The sequence below is a fragment of the Orcinus orca genome, chromosome 7, assembly GCF_937001465.1.
Source record: "Orcinus orca chromosome 7, mOrcOrc1.1, whole genome shotgun sequence".
Lineage (NCBI taxonomy): Eukaryota > Metazoa > Chordata > Mammalia > Artiodactyla > Delphinidae > Orcinus > Orcinus orca.
The window spans coordinates 35,224,925-35,239,863 of NC_064565.1; the positions used below are offsets into that span (position 1 = coordinate 35,224,925).

A 14,939-nucleotide genomic window follows, 5' to 3' on the forward strand; every position below is an offset into this window, starting at 1 on the left:
CCCCAGGGAGGGGCTCTCTCCAGATTTCCAAAGGCATTCTCCCACAGCCTTTGATGAAAAAAGGCAGGATGTAGAGTTTTAGTGATTAATTCTCCAGCTCCATGCTCTTCCCTGGGTTAGCCCAATTCAAAGCGTCTTTAGGTAGAAGCGAACCCACAAGCCCCATTAGGAAGGGGCCCCGAATGTCTTGTCCACCTGTGTTTCCTGGGCACAAGATCATAATAATGACTAATAAGCATTCGTTGACTCAGTGAATGAGTGAATAAATGAATGGGAGTAAAGGCTCCTAACAGAGGTTTGCCAATGGCACCTGACGCCCTCTGCAAAGCTCAGGAACAGTGGGCCTCTATCTGACCAATGACATGGCACAACCTGTGAGGACACCACCGTCAAAATGGCTCTCTTGGCCTGGCTTTGTCCTCTCTGCCCGCTTCACTCGTTCCCCTTGGGGCATCTTGAGACCTGGGTCTGGTGCAGAGGCCACCAAATTTTGATCTGTTCCTCTGCATCAGAAGAGGCTAGGAAGCGTGAATCCTATTCAGATTGGATGAGGTAAGTGGAAGGGGGCTAAATGCCTCCCAGGTGGCGATGGGCTGGGCCTTACAGCAAAGGCATAGAGGGCGTTAGCCCTAGAACTGTGTCTGTGCGGCACTTCTGACCCGCATCTGCGTGGTTCAGCGTGCCTCTGCTTCGGCACCAACCTCTCCTTCCTTCTGACCTTTCCCGGAGACAGCTAGCATGCTGTCCCCGCAAAACGGCCTTGGCTGAATTCTGCTGGGTGCAATGTTGCTGCCCTAAGGAAGGTGCAATAAACAGCCCTATGCGGTGCCTCGCACTGCATGCTGGGAGCACACTGCTGAGGTTACTGTTCCTTGGTCTCTACCGAGCCTTCTCGAGGAGGGGCACAGGGACAAATTTCTCCATGGTCTCATAACCAGGAATAATTGCGTCTCTCCTGAGCAAATGGCTTCTTCTTTGTTTTAGGGAGACTGCAATTCATGTAATGGGTCATGTTTCCCTCTTTATGTAGCCTGCCTGAAGGCTCAGGTTCAAATTTACAGCCTACCCCCGGCAAGTATGTAAGACTTCCTTGCAAGAATTTTGTCTCTCTTATTTTCACTGTGTTTTTCCTTAGACTCATTTTATTCACCTATTTTAAATTTAGTTTATCTTATTGTATTGAGTGCATTTTTGTCTCTTTGTATTTTGTTTGTTTGCTTTTTTAATAAACCAACTTAAATTCTTTTAAGAAAAAAAAAACAACAGGGTATAAAGAAATAAAAATAAAGACCAGTGAGTTCATGTAACACCTTTCAGTTTTTTAAAAAATTCCCCAGGCCTTAATTTCATACCTTTTCCTCCTCTGATCTCAACATCAGTCCATCACTGTCTAGTGTCATAATCCCTTCTGGAATTTTTTTTTTAAGGAATTTGACCATTACATTAAAAGTAAGGTGTTAATAGCTGATCCCTACAGCTGCTACTTTCTAGAAATGTGAATTTAGCTAAATTATTTAATCTTTTTCATTTGTAAGAAGAGTCATAATATTTATTTTGTCTGAAGGTTGTGAAGATTATGTGAAATACTGTTTGTAAAGTATCTAGTACCTTATTTGACACATGGTAAGCCTTTTGTTTAAAACAATCTCATAAGTGGAAAGTGCACTGGACTCGCAATATAACGTCTCTGCTTTTTCACTCATTAGCTTATGACTTTGGGCAAATAAATTTTACTTTGAACCACATTTTAATCATATGTAATTTTATGGCATGGCTTAGAGAATCCTTACGGTTCTGGCTTTACTATTATTCTTGGAATCTAAGGCTGGCCCTAAGTAACCTGTGAGAGTGTGCCCCCATTCTGTCCTCCCTAGAAATGGCATGGATATATTCACCTGGGCAAAGAAACGTCTGGGGAAAAGGGATCCAGATCTGAAGCAGGGAAACAAAACGGTCCATTGTGCTGGTCTTTATATTCTTCACTGGTGGTGATTATGATATTTGCAAGTGTAGTAGGGTCTTCTGGTATACCATGAATTGCTAGTGATTATAGTCCTGAATTCAAGTGGATTTCAAAATACATGCCATTATGGTTGCTGCTCTCTGTAGTGAAATGGTGTGTAACCCAGTCGTTTGGTAAATACACGGAGAGGTAGCAGTGGAACAAAGGGAGCTACTGTTGCTGGTCAATGACCCTGTTGGCCAATGACCACATTTGGTTCAGTCATGGAGGCAATCAAAACAAGTGTCTGTGTCCAAGACATGGTTTCTATTCAGGAACTAATGGGCAATAGGAGATCTCCAAAGCAAGAGGGAACTCATTTATCAAGAAGAGAAATAAGAGTTTGTAATAGATAATGTAGAAGAATCATCTACACTGAAATGAAGCTACACTCTTAACAATTCAAGGTGCAGGGGAGCTTTGTGGTTAAGAGCACAGAATTCTTTAGTGTGTGGTTTTGACCAAGTTACTTAATCTCTGAAAGCCTCAGTTTCCTCATATCTCAGAAGAATATTGATACCTCATATGGTTGTTCTAAAGAGATAATATAAGTGCCAAGATATGTTACTCGTGGGTAACTATTATTATTAAAACTATAAGTACTATTACAAACCTCAAATTCACACTGGACTTCAAGGTTTTGCTACCCCTAATCTAATAAACTATACACACTACAAGAATAAATGTTAAAAACAAACCATTAGGTGATCCAATGGTTTGTTGGAGTAGAGTGCATATGCAGAGAAAAAAATTCTAATAAATGTTTGAATCAGTGTACCATGTCCATTAGTTTTTGTCTCTGGGATCTCACTTTAAAAAGGTCGCCATCTACTTTTGCTTTTGGTTGATTTCATTCTGTGTGTATAAGTTGGGATTATAAAGTAAAGACACTAGTTTCCATGAACTTCCCCCACTACTCTATAATCCCGTTTTTTCTACTTCTTTTGAAGCTTTCATCTCCTACCTTTGTGTGGGGTAAATGTAAATTAGCTCAGCTTGTTTTAAGGCAGCATTATGACCCTGAATCCTGAAAACTCTTTATTTTGTAACATAACTTTAAAAATGGTAAAAAAACTAACCCAGAAGAAAGTGAGTGGTAAGAGACTGTGGTACTACTGTTACAAAAACAGAGAAACCACTGAAAACTAGTCTGGTTTGGGTTCAAGTATTTTTGTTTCCGTGAGCTTTAACTTTTGTTTGGTCCACTGAAAATTCAGAGAAATTTTGAGATTCTAAGTGGTAACAATGTGTGGTAGTTACAGCCTCAGAACAGAGCACCTGGGAGTGGTGGTTTTCTTGTGTATCACTGTTTGAATCTTTCAGAAGAGAAGTGAAATTCTATAATCCAAGTTTCATTGATTTATTTAATTTTGACCTTCATTTTTATGTGCACTCTCTCCTATGTCAAGTCACATGCTGGTCCATTTGGATTTGAAAGTTTATAGATAATTTTGCAGGCAGTATTTTCATAGAAAAGAAATTAGAACTGAAAACTAGGATTCTGGCTGCCTGGCACTTAAAAATCATGATACCCTTAATTCAGTTTTTAAAAGATGTTCCATATTTATTTATTGATTATTGAATTAATGCACTAGTTTTTATAAGTAATTTCTCTGCATTATTTTTTTATTTAAAAACTTTTGAGTTGTGGTTACAAAACAGAAGGTAAAATTTGCCATCTTAACCATTTTGAGTGTACAGTTCTGTAGTGTTAAGCACATTCACACTGTTGTGCAACAGAGTTCCAGAACTTTTTCATCTTGCAAAACCAAAACTCTAGACCCGTTAAATAATTACTCCCCATCTCCTCCTCCCCAACCCCGATCAGTTCAGTTTTGAAGTGGGGTATGTATATGTTTTGTGATTAGGTCATTTAGGTGAATTGCAAACTGTAGGGTACTGTGTGCTTACTTGAAAGTATGGACAAGAGGCAAGCATGAGTGTTCTTAGTGGGTACTGCTATCTCAGAGCCTTCATTTACTTAATTGAAAGTGTTTAAATAATGCTCAGGGTCCTGGCTGGGAAATGAACATCATGGAAGAGGTTTAAGTGAAAGAAAGAACGAGTGAGGTTCTGAAACCCTGGTACAGATCTCCTCCACTTACTTAAAAAGTCAAGCTGATGAGATCAAGTCATCTCATTGGCTATCTACCATCACTACCTTCATAGCTACCATGTACTAACATGATGGGTGAAATATGGCAAGATAATAATGATGATGATGGTGTTGATGTGACGGTGATCATGAGAATAGTGATCACTTAGACTCATGGATGTTCCATCTTCTATCAGATCTCTTGCCTGATAATGTTCCAAAGTTTGGAAACTGTGTTTGATGATACCCCTTTAGCCTCCACAAGGTTAAATTCATAGACCTCATGACCTAGAGTCACTTAAGACTTGGTTCTAGAGTGTTTCAGGTACGTTTTACATCAAACAAGTTTTTATGAGTCAATCTGGGAATTTAATTATCATTTATAAACTTGTTCCCTTGCTAAAAATGTATTTTGAGTCCAAAACAAATAAATTAAAAATTTTAAGGAAACGATCCTTTAAAGTAGGAAATTATCTCAACTTGTTCTTGTAATTCTATATCAGCACTTAATAAAATATTTTAATTTGGTTTTGGAATAAAAGCGATAGCTTAATTTTAATAATGGAGGAGAACAGTAGGATACCTAAAAAATGAACAGTATTGCATATAAGTTCTTTGAATTAATTAAATACAAAGTCATTTATATTTAGTTATTTGACTTTGAAATATAGGGTAAGTTTTTAAACTTCGAATGTTTTAATGATGTTTTTCTTATTTTGATGTTAACGTGAATTCTTACATCTCTCCACTCACATATTTTGCCTACTCTTGGCTAATCCTGAGTGGTAGGGAGAGCTAACCTAAAATTAAAAGTGTGTTTCAAACAATCTACAAATTAGTTGATCCAAGCACAGATAATCAAGTACAGATGGTATTAGTACTACTTAGGTAGTGATGGGCTACAGGAAAATAGAATGAGAGGAATATGCAGTTTGGGTGAGCTATTTAACTGAATCTGGGTGGCAATATGCTTCTGAGAGTTTTTTAAGATCTTTCCAGTGGTGGAGTATATAGAGATAACTCCAGTATTAATTATAACGTTGGCATACGAAAAAAACCCATATGCTACATCTCTTACCTCATTCATTGCTTGTACTGATGAGCTGATTTGGTCTCTAATCCTGGGTTCTTTTCCTTTCTTGAAGCCCCATCTGATTCCCTCTCTCTTCGTTGATAGGGACACCCTTTCTGGTTGGAGGAAGACCATTTTCAAGACAAAAGAATATGGGTGGCTGCACTCCTCTGCTAGGACTACACCAGAGTTAATATGGTGAGTGCACTCTGACCAGACTGTCATCTACAACTTGGGGACATTAACCAATATGGAAAGTGTCCAGGGATATGTAGAAATGACACCAGATTAGAACCCTAGGGGCCTTGTGGATAGGTTTAAGGAAACAATAATAATTTCATCAGTATTTACCAACAGTTGAATGTTTTCCATGTGCCAGGTGCTGTATGTATCATCTTGTTTAACCTTTACAAAACCTTATAAGGTAAATCTTCTGACTAATCCCATTTTGAGATTTAAAAAAACCCCAGAGATTTAGAGAAGTTAAATCATGTTCCTCAAGCTTATGCAGGTGGTAAAAGATCTGGGATTCACCCGAAGATTGCCAGACCCAAACACAAATATGTCAGTTATCCTGCTAGTGTTGCTACAGTGGTGGTGGGGATTTGAGACTTGGTTGCTGTACTTTGGGTGACCATTTTGCCTAGTTATTGCCAATTAGTTAAGTTTGAAGTCCTTTACAAAGTTCTCCTTTGTTCTGCTTCCTTCCTCTTTTTTACGTCTGGTTATTTTCTTCGCTCTTCTCATATCACTCTCAGATTGGACACAAAGGTCATGATTCCTGCTCATTCTCTTCCCTCACTGCAAAACCTGGATTAATTAAGACAGAGGAGCCAGAAATATGGTGACCAGTCAGTTTCTCTTCCTGTGCACTTTAGCCCAGCTATCAGGATGAATTTAGATTAGGCATACTCAAGGATATACATGAGTAATAACTATAAGCTTTCTCATAGATAACTGTATTGGGTGTGTTTAAATGTACAACTCTGTTTTTCTATTATTATGTGATATTTCATGTTGACTTGTCAAACTGAAAAATACCCATATTGATTTTGCAGAAAGCTTCACATGTGAGATAAATGCACTCAAAGACTCCTCACAAGTAGCTCTTTGGAGCTTCAGATGTGAAATGGATCATTCCTCAATCTGTAATAGACCCTTCTGTGAAGCTCTTCAATCAAACCTGAGAATTCAAGGTGAAATTGAGGGGAGGATGGGAAACCCCTACAGGGGGATTTGAGTAAAGCGGCTGAGCGAAAACCTGGGGTACTTGCTGAGTCTTTTCTTCATTTCTTTTCTTGAGCATAGGAAGACTGTCAATCACTGTGTGACCTTACATGCTGTATGTGTGTAATGCCTGGGTACAACGAGACAAGCTGTAGAGGACTCCCTCTACACATGCACCTTTGATTTCTTTCCATTTGTCGTTTTTTCCTGACAACCTTCAGGTTATTTTTAAAGTGGTTATTTTATACAGATTTATTATTTTATTATTAGAGTTTCTCTTTCCATGAAATTATTTATATTGTTATAGTTGATAGGATGAATTTTTTTTATCTTTTGAGAAAAGCATTAATAATCTTTTAAGAAAGTTAGTGATGTATGATAACTAGTTAGAAAGAATTGTCGTATTTTGTTAAGTGATGATCCTGGTAAGTACATCTTATTTAGAACTCATGTTTGTAGATCATGTAATGACTTTTAATTAGTTTGTTCCCAGTAAAGCAATAAGACAGATTTACCCCTACTAAGGGAAACAGTATTCTTCTGAAATTAGTTTTTATGTCACATTTTTTATTTATTTGGGGGCACATTTTCAATTGGATATTTCTAGGTTAAGTAAAAGAAACTCTAGAATTTTCAATGGGCTATTTATTTAGTTTGGGGGAGCTGTGAATCCTGACACCAAACTGAGTAATAAGAACTATGCTTTGGAATTTATGCTCAAATATAGAATATGTTTGATAATAGTTTTTTGTGCTGCAGCTGCTGTGAAATGATTGCTCTCCCATATCTGTGTCATAGCTTTTCTAAGCCACAGAGATGGTGTTGTTTGTAAAGCTCGAATATTAGTATAATCTTAAGAGCAGCATATTAATTGCCCGGGAGGTTTACATATTTGTTCTACGCACGTGATTAAGGATCACGGCATCTTTTACAGCATAATTTTAGAGATGGAGAAAATGACTATTGTTAATACTTGCTACTCTCAGTTTCCTCTACAGCAATGCCCTTACACCTTTCTTTTTCAGGCATTTTGTAGCATCCTAAACAGAAGGATATTGAAGGGAGCTGATTCTGCTTTGATCCTTGTGCTTGTTGTCAAAGCGCTTGGGATTGAAGAGACTGTTGGCTACAATTGACTGTGACAATTAGGAGATGATCAGAGCCCTAGAGTGGAGCACTTAAAGGGTAATTTACATGTCAGTTTGTCGAATAAAAAAAAAAAAGATATTCAGCTAAGATTTTTTTCCCTTCAGAGCCTTGTAAACTGCAATTTGTGCTCTGGTAAGAAAAACCTGGCAGAGGAGTTAGGATAGCCATTACCATTTGAAAAGAAGCAATCATAAGGCCGCTGCTGAGCCCTTTGTCCACTAAAAATGCTGATTTGCAGGCAGTGAGTGAAAAAGTGGAACCTTCACTAAATAAAACGTAGAGTTAGGTAATTACCTCCCCCCCCCTTGGTGACTTTTTAATGTTGGTTAAAGGTGCTTTTTAAAAAACATATCTTAAGTCCTACACTTACTATCATTATAACATTGTTATTGGTCATGAATGTTCTTTCCTAAAAAAATAATAAAAGGATGCATTGAGGAAGTGGTAGGTGGAACACGCGCCAACAGTCATTTGAAAGGCTAGAGCTGGCTATCAGTTGAATCTTATTCTTTTCCCTTTTGTACACATCACAATTTTCTAGTCATCCTTTGCGCTATTTTCCCCCTACTGTATCAGGGTGCTTCTAGGTTTTTCCATTTTTTATTTATACTCCAATTTTAAAGTAGGAACTGTATTTCTAACCTTTGCATATTTAGTCTATTTGGGTGTATTTGGCTAAAAAATAATGTAGTTTCAGTCCATGATTTGCTATCCACATGTGGTCATTTCTATACTTTTATATTAGGTAATCCATATAAACAAGTAAACAAAAATAGCTAGAAAGCTAAAAAAAAATAATTGACGGTAAATATATGCTGATCCATTTAATTGTCAAATAGAATTTTAAAAATTAGTTCAGAACCATTTTTGTCTCCCCTCACCCACTGGAAATCACTAATAATAAAAAATAATAACATAGTTGCAAGATTTTCATTTGGATAATTGTCTGAAGAAAAAAGTTAATCTATCAACATAAGCATCCTATCCAGACATTTAAATTTGGTGTGTGTATTTAATTCAGATATGTATTAACTTTCGATGGCAGATACATTTTATATTCCATTTTTTGGATACTCGGCTATGGTGAAGGGCATTTGCAGAAAGGCAGCAGAGGGTTAGGAATGAGTTTGTCTTTATTCTAAAACATTAGCCTTTATTGATGAGAGCTAGGAACGTGCATGTCCTTCAAAAGCCAGAGTTTCCAGCAGCCAACTGCTGTTCTGGACACTGTATGTTGAGTTTTAAGGCTGCCCTTCCATTAAAGACGTTCACTACTTTCAAATAAGAGGGCTTTATTTCTCTTCATTTAGTCCAATACCTTAACAACAACGCATTTTTTTTTTTTTCCCAAAAGATGCCTTACAAAAGGAGTCACATTATACTTTTTGGAGTTTATGAAAATCACAATAGTCAATGTGGAGACAGGTTGAAAGAAGTCAGTAATTCAGAGACAGATGTGGGGTCTCCTGTCTGCTTTGCAAGGAAGACCCTGAGCTTTTTTGTAAAGTTTTTCAACTCTCTAGTTTTCCTGTGTGCATGGCTCCTCTTGCAAAGAAGAACACACAGCAAGAAAAAAAAAAAAGTGAATAAGTGCATAGGTTATTAAGTACAAAAAGGATAATGAGAGAGGGAGTCAGAGAAGGGCTGGGTTTCCTTAGCATGTGTCTGGAGAAGGCAGGCAATGGTAAATTTGTATCAAAAATCAGGCACAGCAGGAGGTGTTCATCTCCCAGGTAATGGGTAAATGATGAGCAGATGAGCCATCCTTATATTGATGTAAGTATTTTGTTCCAGCCAGTCACAATTAACTTTGATTTGTTTTTAACTTTCCTCTTATAGGTTTGCATTTAAAACACTCTTGGAGCACTAATTGTATAAAATTCTGGTAACTGCACATTTTCTTTTTAGAGAGGTAATGAGTGAATGAATGAAAAGGCAGGGATTATTTGCCATTCTAAGCGGGGATTGTCAGAACATTTCTACTTGACTGAAATTGTTTTGGAAGGTGAGCTGGAACAAGAATCTTGCAACTAAAATGAAGTGACTCTGCATGTGGTTCTTGGGTGTTTCTCTTCATCAAAGAATTCCGCAGAACTGCTGAATTACAAGTTGATTTAAATTTTATTTATGAGAGAATATTTAGGTGAATCCAAAGAAAACATTTTAGAGTATGCATATTTGACTCTTAACAAGTAAATAGGAGTCTTTGAGAGCTCATTTGGAACTATTTGAAATGAGTTTTCCTAACACCAACATGGTGTTTTTTTCAATATACAAATTGCCATGTTCTGACAAAATAAATTATTGAAATGCTTTGAAAAGTTTTTGGAAATGTACCCAAGGAAACAATATGTAAATTGTTTGAGTTAATACACATGTCAATTTATCAAAATGCTGCCACTGATGTAGAGAATGTACTTGAGGACACTGGGAGGGGGAAGGGTAAACTGGGACGAAGCCAGAGAGTGTCATGGATTTATATATACTACCAAATGTAAAATAGATAGCTAGTGGGAAGCAGCCGCATAGCACAGGTAGATCAGCTCAGTACTTTGTGACCGCCTAGAGGGGTGGGATAGGGAGGGTGGGAGGGAGATGCAAGAGGGAGGAGATATGGGGATATGTGTATATGTATAGCTGATTCAGTTTGTTATAAAGCAGAAACTAACACACCATTGTAAAGCAATTATACTCCAATAAAGATGTTAAAAAAAAAAAGCGGAAAAGAAAATGCTGCCACTGAAAAGTCCTAGAACCTTTAGCATAACATTCCAGAACATTTACTGTCTTGTTTAAAGGTGCAGCTCTTTCTTTGTACTTGTTTGAAGGTGGCAATACAGTTACCAGGTTTAGCAAATAAAATTAAAGAATTCCTAGTTAAATTTGAATTTCTGATGAACAGTGAATCATTTTTCAGCATAAATAGGTCCCACCACTCTTTGCATTTTATTTGGCAACCCAAGATGGCACTCTGATTAGACAGCCATTGCAACCATGCATTGAATAGACAATTTAATTATTTATAAAATATAAAATGTCATTTATAAATCATTTTACCTTTCACTATCAGAATAGGGCAACAAACGTGCCCCTTTAAATAGAAACCACAGGACTTTTAAACTCATCAATGCTGAGTTTAATATTCCCTGTCATTTTCCTAGGGCAAGCTGTGACTTGTCATTTCGAGCATATAGTCATTTCTGTCTGACTAATATCATGGAGACTTCAGAGAAGGTGGCTGAGGCGTCTGGCTTACCTACAGTGATCAGCTCTACAGAGAACTGAATGGTGCAGTGGGGACATATATTTGCGAAGCCACATCTTTTCTTTTGTGGTAGGATTGTGACTGCATATACACGTACTTATGTTACTGACCTTCCCAAGTTGGTGCCCATCTAGATCCTTCTGCCTGGTGTCAAACAAGCCAATAGAATGAGACTAAGTTTGGTTCAGAAGCAAAGGAAAGCTTTATTCTTGGATCAGAGAATGGGGAGGCGCGAGCTCCCGCTCTAGAGCCTCAGGCTTTCCCTATCAGGTCGTGGGTGGGGCTGCTTTACAGGCTTCTCGTCAGCGGGAGGGGAGGGCGTTGAGGTCTCCCGGGGCGCGCAGCTGCGCCGCTCACGCTCCAGATGGCAGTGCCGGGCGCAGCGTCTCTTCACACGGCCCTCTGTCGCCATCTTGAATTGAGTGTTGGGCTCCGCGTCTGCACACGATCTTGAGCTGAGGCGTCCAGTGCGGCCATTTTGCTCTGGGAACTCTGGTCTGAAGCGCCGGGCGCAAGGCCTCTGCACACAGCCGCCTATGAGCAAGTGAAACGACCAAGGACAAAGAAAAAAAAGAAAGGTTAGGCTTTATTTTATTATCCTCTGTTTTTATTTCTGGGTGACACATATGTATGTAAATATGTATATATGACCAAGTTTGAAACTCTTGTAATTCTGATCCTGGTAGCATCTTATGGGAAGGGAAAGATTCAATGCACTTTTTTTTGTTTTTGTTTTTTGCGGTACGCGGGCCTCTCACTGCTGTGGCCTCTCTCGTTGCGGAGCACAGGCTCCGGACGCGCAGGCTCAGCGGCCATGGCACACGGGCCCAGCCGCTCCGCGGCATGTGGGATCTTCCCGGACCAGGGCACGAACCCGTGTCCCCTGCATCGGCAGGCGGACTCTCAACCACTGTGCCACCAGGGAAGCCCTCAATGCACTTTAATTTCATTTAACTTTGTTCACCGTGACGTAGTTGCCATGAAAATAGCCAGGCGGGAACTTTACTCAGTGCTCTGTGGTGACCTAAATGGGAAGGAAATCTAAAACAGCATGGATATATGTATATGTATAACTGCTTCACTTTGCTGTACAGCAAGAAACTAACACAACATTGTAAAGCAACTATATTCCAATAAAAATTAATAATAAATTAAGAAAACGAAGCTAAAACTTCCAGAAAATGAGATATCTGATTTATCTTTGGGGCCAGCATTTATTTTTGCTAGTATCATTTCTGTCGTAGTTCAGGCTGCTGTGACAAACTTCCATAGACTGTGTGGTTTATAAACAACAGACATTTATTTCTCACAGTTCTCGAGGCTGGGGGTCTGAGATCAGAGCGCCAGCATTGCCAGGTTTTGGTGACAACCCGCTTGCAGGCTGGCAAGGGGCCATCTTCTTCCTGTGTCTTTGCATTTTAGAAGGTGGAGAATTCTGGTCTCTTCAGTCCCTAATAAAGGTACTAATAATCCCATTCGTGAGGATGCCACCCTCAGGATACAATCACCTCCCAAAAGTTCTACCTCCTAATATCCTCACATCGGGGATTAGTATTTCAACATAACGAATTTTGGGGGGACGCAAACATTCAGTCCATAACAATTTCTCACTGTCTTGATGCTTTTTATGGTCTGTCAGAAAGACTATTTGTAGCAGAAAAGTTTGGAGCCCTGTTTCCTATCCTCCTAAGGCCCCTTCTAATTTCAATTACAGCTTCAGTGGACAGCTCCTCACAAGCCCAGGCCTCCAGAACATTTTTTGAGTCTTCCCAGTTTCTGCCTCAGAGCCTTCTCCAGAACTGCAGAAGCATGCTGGATGCTTCCTCAAGCTTAGCATGGAAACGTGGGGGAGTTAACACCCTCAAGGGCAGCTCACAGCCGATGGGAGGCAGAAGTCTGTGGAAAAAAGTTCCAGCTTCCTGTCTTTTAGACAGGCAGTTCTGAGAGGCACTCAGCATGCTTCTCAGAGGTCCCATCTTCAATAGCAGGATCTTATATCCCCTCATGGTACATTATTTGGCTTTTCCCTCAACCCTGCTTCATCCTCTCCATTTCCTCATCATTTCTAGGGATAACTAATATGCATCCGTTGCTTGTCTCAACGTCTGCTTTCAGAAGAACTCTAGCTAAGACACCTCTGATGCCCCTTTCCTCCCAGCCACCAGTTCTCTCCTTGCTCTAGGTTCAGATATTTTGCTTCCTTAGGTTACATCAAGGCTTCCTTTTCTTATTTTCAGAGGAAGAGAGTTCTGCCACTGTACCTACCTCGAAAACTGTCATATCGGTTACCAAGCACACACGCACATTTAACTCACCAGAACTCTCCTTTACAATAAAAACCACTTTTTATCAAACACCCACTACATGTGAGGGCATATGCTAAGGGATTCTTGAATACTGTTTCATTTAGTCCTCAGCATGTTACTGAGAAAGAATCAGTATTTCTATTTTACAAATGAAGAAACTGAGGTACGGAAAAAAATTAAGGGATTTCTTTCAAGACCACAAAGAAGCTAGTAAGTGGTAGAATAAGCACTGTGTTCTGATCTGACTCCAAAGCCCATTCTTTTTTTTTTTTTTGGCCACGCCGTGCGGCTTGTGGGATCTTAGTTCCCTGACCAGGGATTGAACCCGGGCCCTCGGCAGTGAAAGCACCGAGTCCTAACCACTGAACCACCAGGGAACTCCCCTTTTTTCTTTTTTTTAAAAATAAATTTATTTATTTATTTGTTTTTGGCTGTGTTGGGTCTTCGTTGCTGTGCACGGGCTTTCTCTAGTTGGCGGTGAGTGGGGGCTTCTCTTCGTTGCAGTGCACAGGCTTCTCATTGCCGTGGCTTCTTTTGTTGCAGAGCATGGGCTCTAGGCGCACAGGCTTCAGTAGTTGTGGCACGTGGGCTCAGTAGTTGTGGCTCGCAGGCTCTAGAGCTCAGCCTCAGTAGTTGTGGCGCACGGGCTTCGTTGCTCTGCGGCATGTGGGATCTTCCCAGGCCAGGGCTCGAACCTGTGTCCCCTGCATTGGCAGGCGGATTCTTAACCACTGCGCCACCAGGGAAACTCCCCTTTTTTCTTTTAATTGAGGTTTAATTTACTTACAACATTCTATTAGTTTCATTTCATTAGATCATTTCAGGGAAATGATCACCATAAAAAATCTAGTCACTATCAGTCACCATATAAAGTTACAAAAAGTTTTTTTTATGATGAGAATTTTCAAGATCTACTCTCTCAGGAACCTTTGAATATGCAGTACAATACCATTGACTGTAGTCACCATGGTACACACCACATCTCCATGACTTATTCATTTCACAACTGGAAGTCTGTACCTCCCAACTTCCTTCACCCAGTTTTCCCACCTCCAACAACCCTCCCACCTGGTAGTCGCTACTGTTTTCCATATCTTCAGGGTTTGTTTTGTTTTGTTTGTTCATTTACTTTATATTTTATATTCCACATAAAAGTGAGATCATACAGTATTTGTCTTTCTCTGTTTGACTTATTTCACTTAGTATAATGCCCTCAAGTTCCATTCACATTATTGCAATGACAAGATTTCATTCTTTTTTTATGGCAGAGTAGTATTCCAGTGTGTGTGTGTGTGTGTGTGTGTGTGTGTGTGTCTGTCTGTCTGTCTGTCTGTGTCTGTGTGTGTCTGTGTGTCTGTGTGTCTGTGTGTGTGTAGCCCACATCTTTATCCATTCATCCTTTGAAGGATTCTTAGGTTGTTTCCATATCTTGGCTATTATAAATAAAGCTGCAATGAGTGAATACACCTTTTCTACATTAAGTAATGATGCAGTGACTATAGGGGTGCTTATGTCTTTTCCAATTAGTGTTTTTGTATTCTTTGGATAAATACCCAGAAGGGGAATTGTTGTATTGTGTCATAATTCTATTTTTATATTTATATTCCCTTTATACCTACTTTATTGAGAGTTTTTATCATAAATGGATGTTAAATATTACTGAATGCTTTTTTCTGCATCTATTGAGATGGTCATATAATTTTTATCCTTCATTTTGTTAATACGGTGTATCACTTTGATTTGCTAATATTGAGCCATCCTTGCATCCTGAAATAAATCCCACTTGATCATGGTGTATGATCCATTTAGTGTATTGTTGAATT

At 39.2% G+C, this 14,939-nt stretch overlaps 1 long non-coding RNA gene across 1 annotated transcript; it reads left to right on the plus strand.

Annotated features, from left to right (window-relative positions):
* Positions 1-3,924: 3,924 nt before the first annotated feature.
* LOC117198620 (uncharacterized) lies at positions 3,925-11,964 on the plus strand. The gene is made up of 5 exons (XR_004479828.2): positions 3,925-5,367; positions 6,228-6,365; positions 7,422-7,581; positions 9,454-9,550; positions 10,707-11,964. It is a non-coding gene; the product is annotated as an uncharacterized LOC117198620 (long non-coding RNA).
* Positions 11,965-14,939: the final 2,975 nt, after the last annotated feature.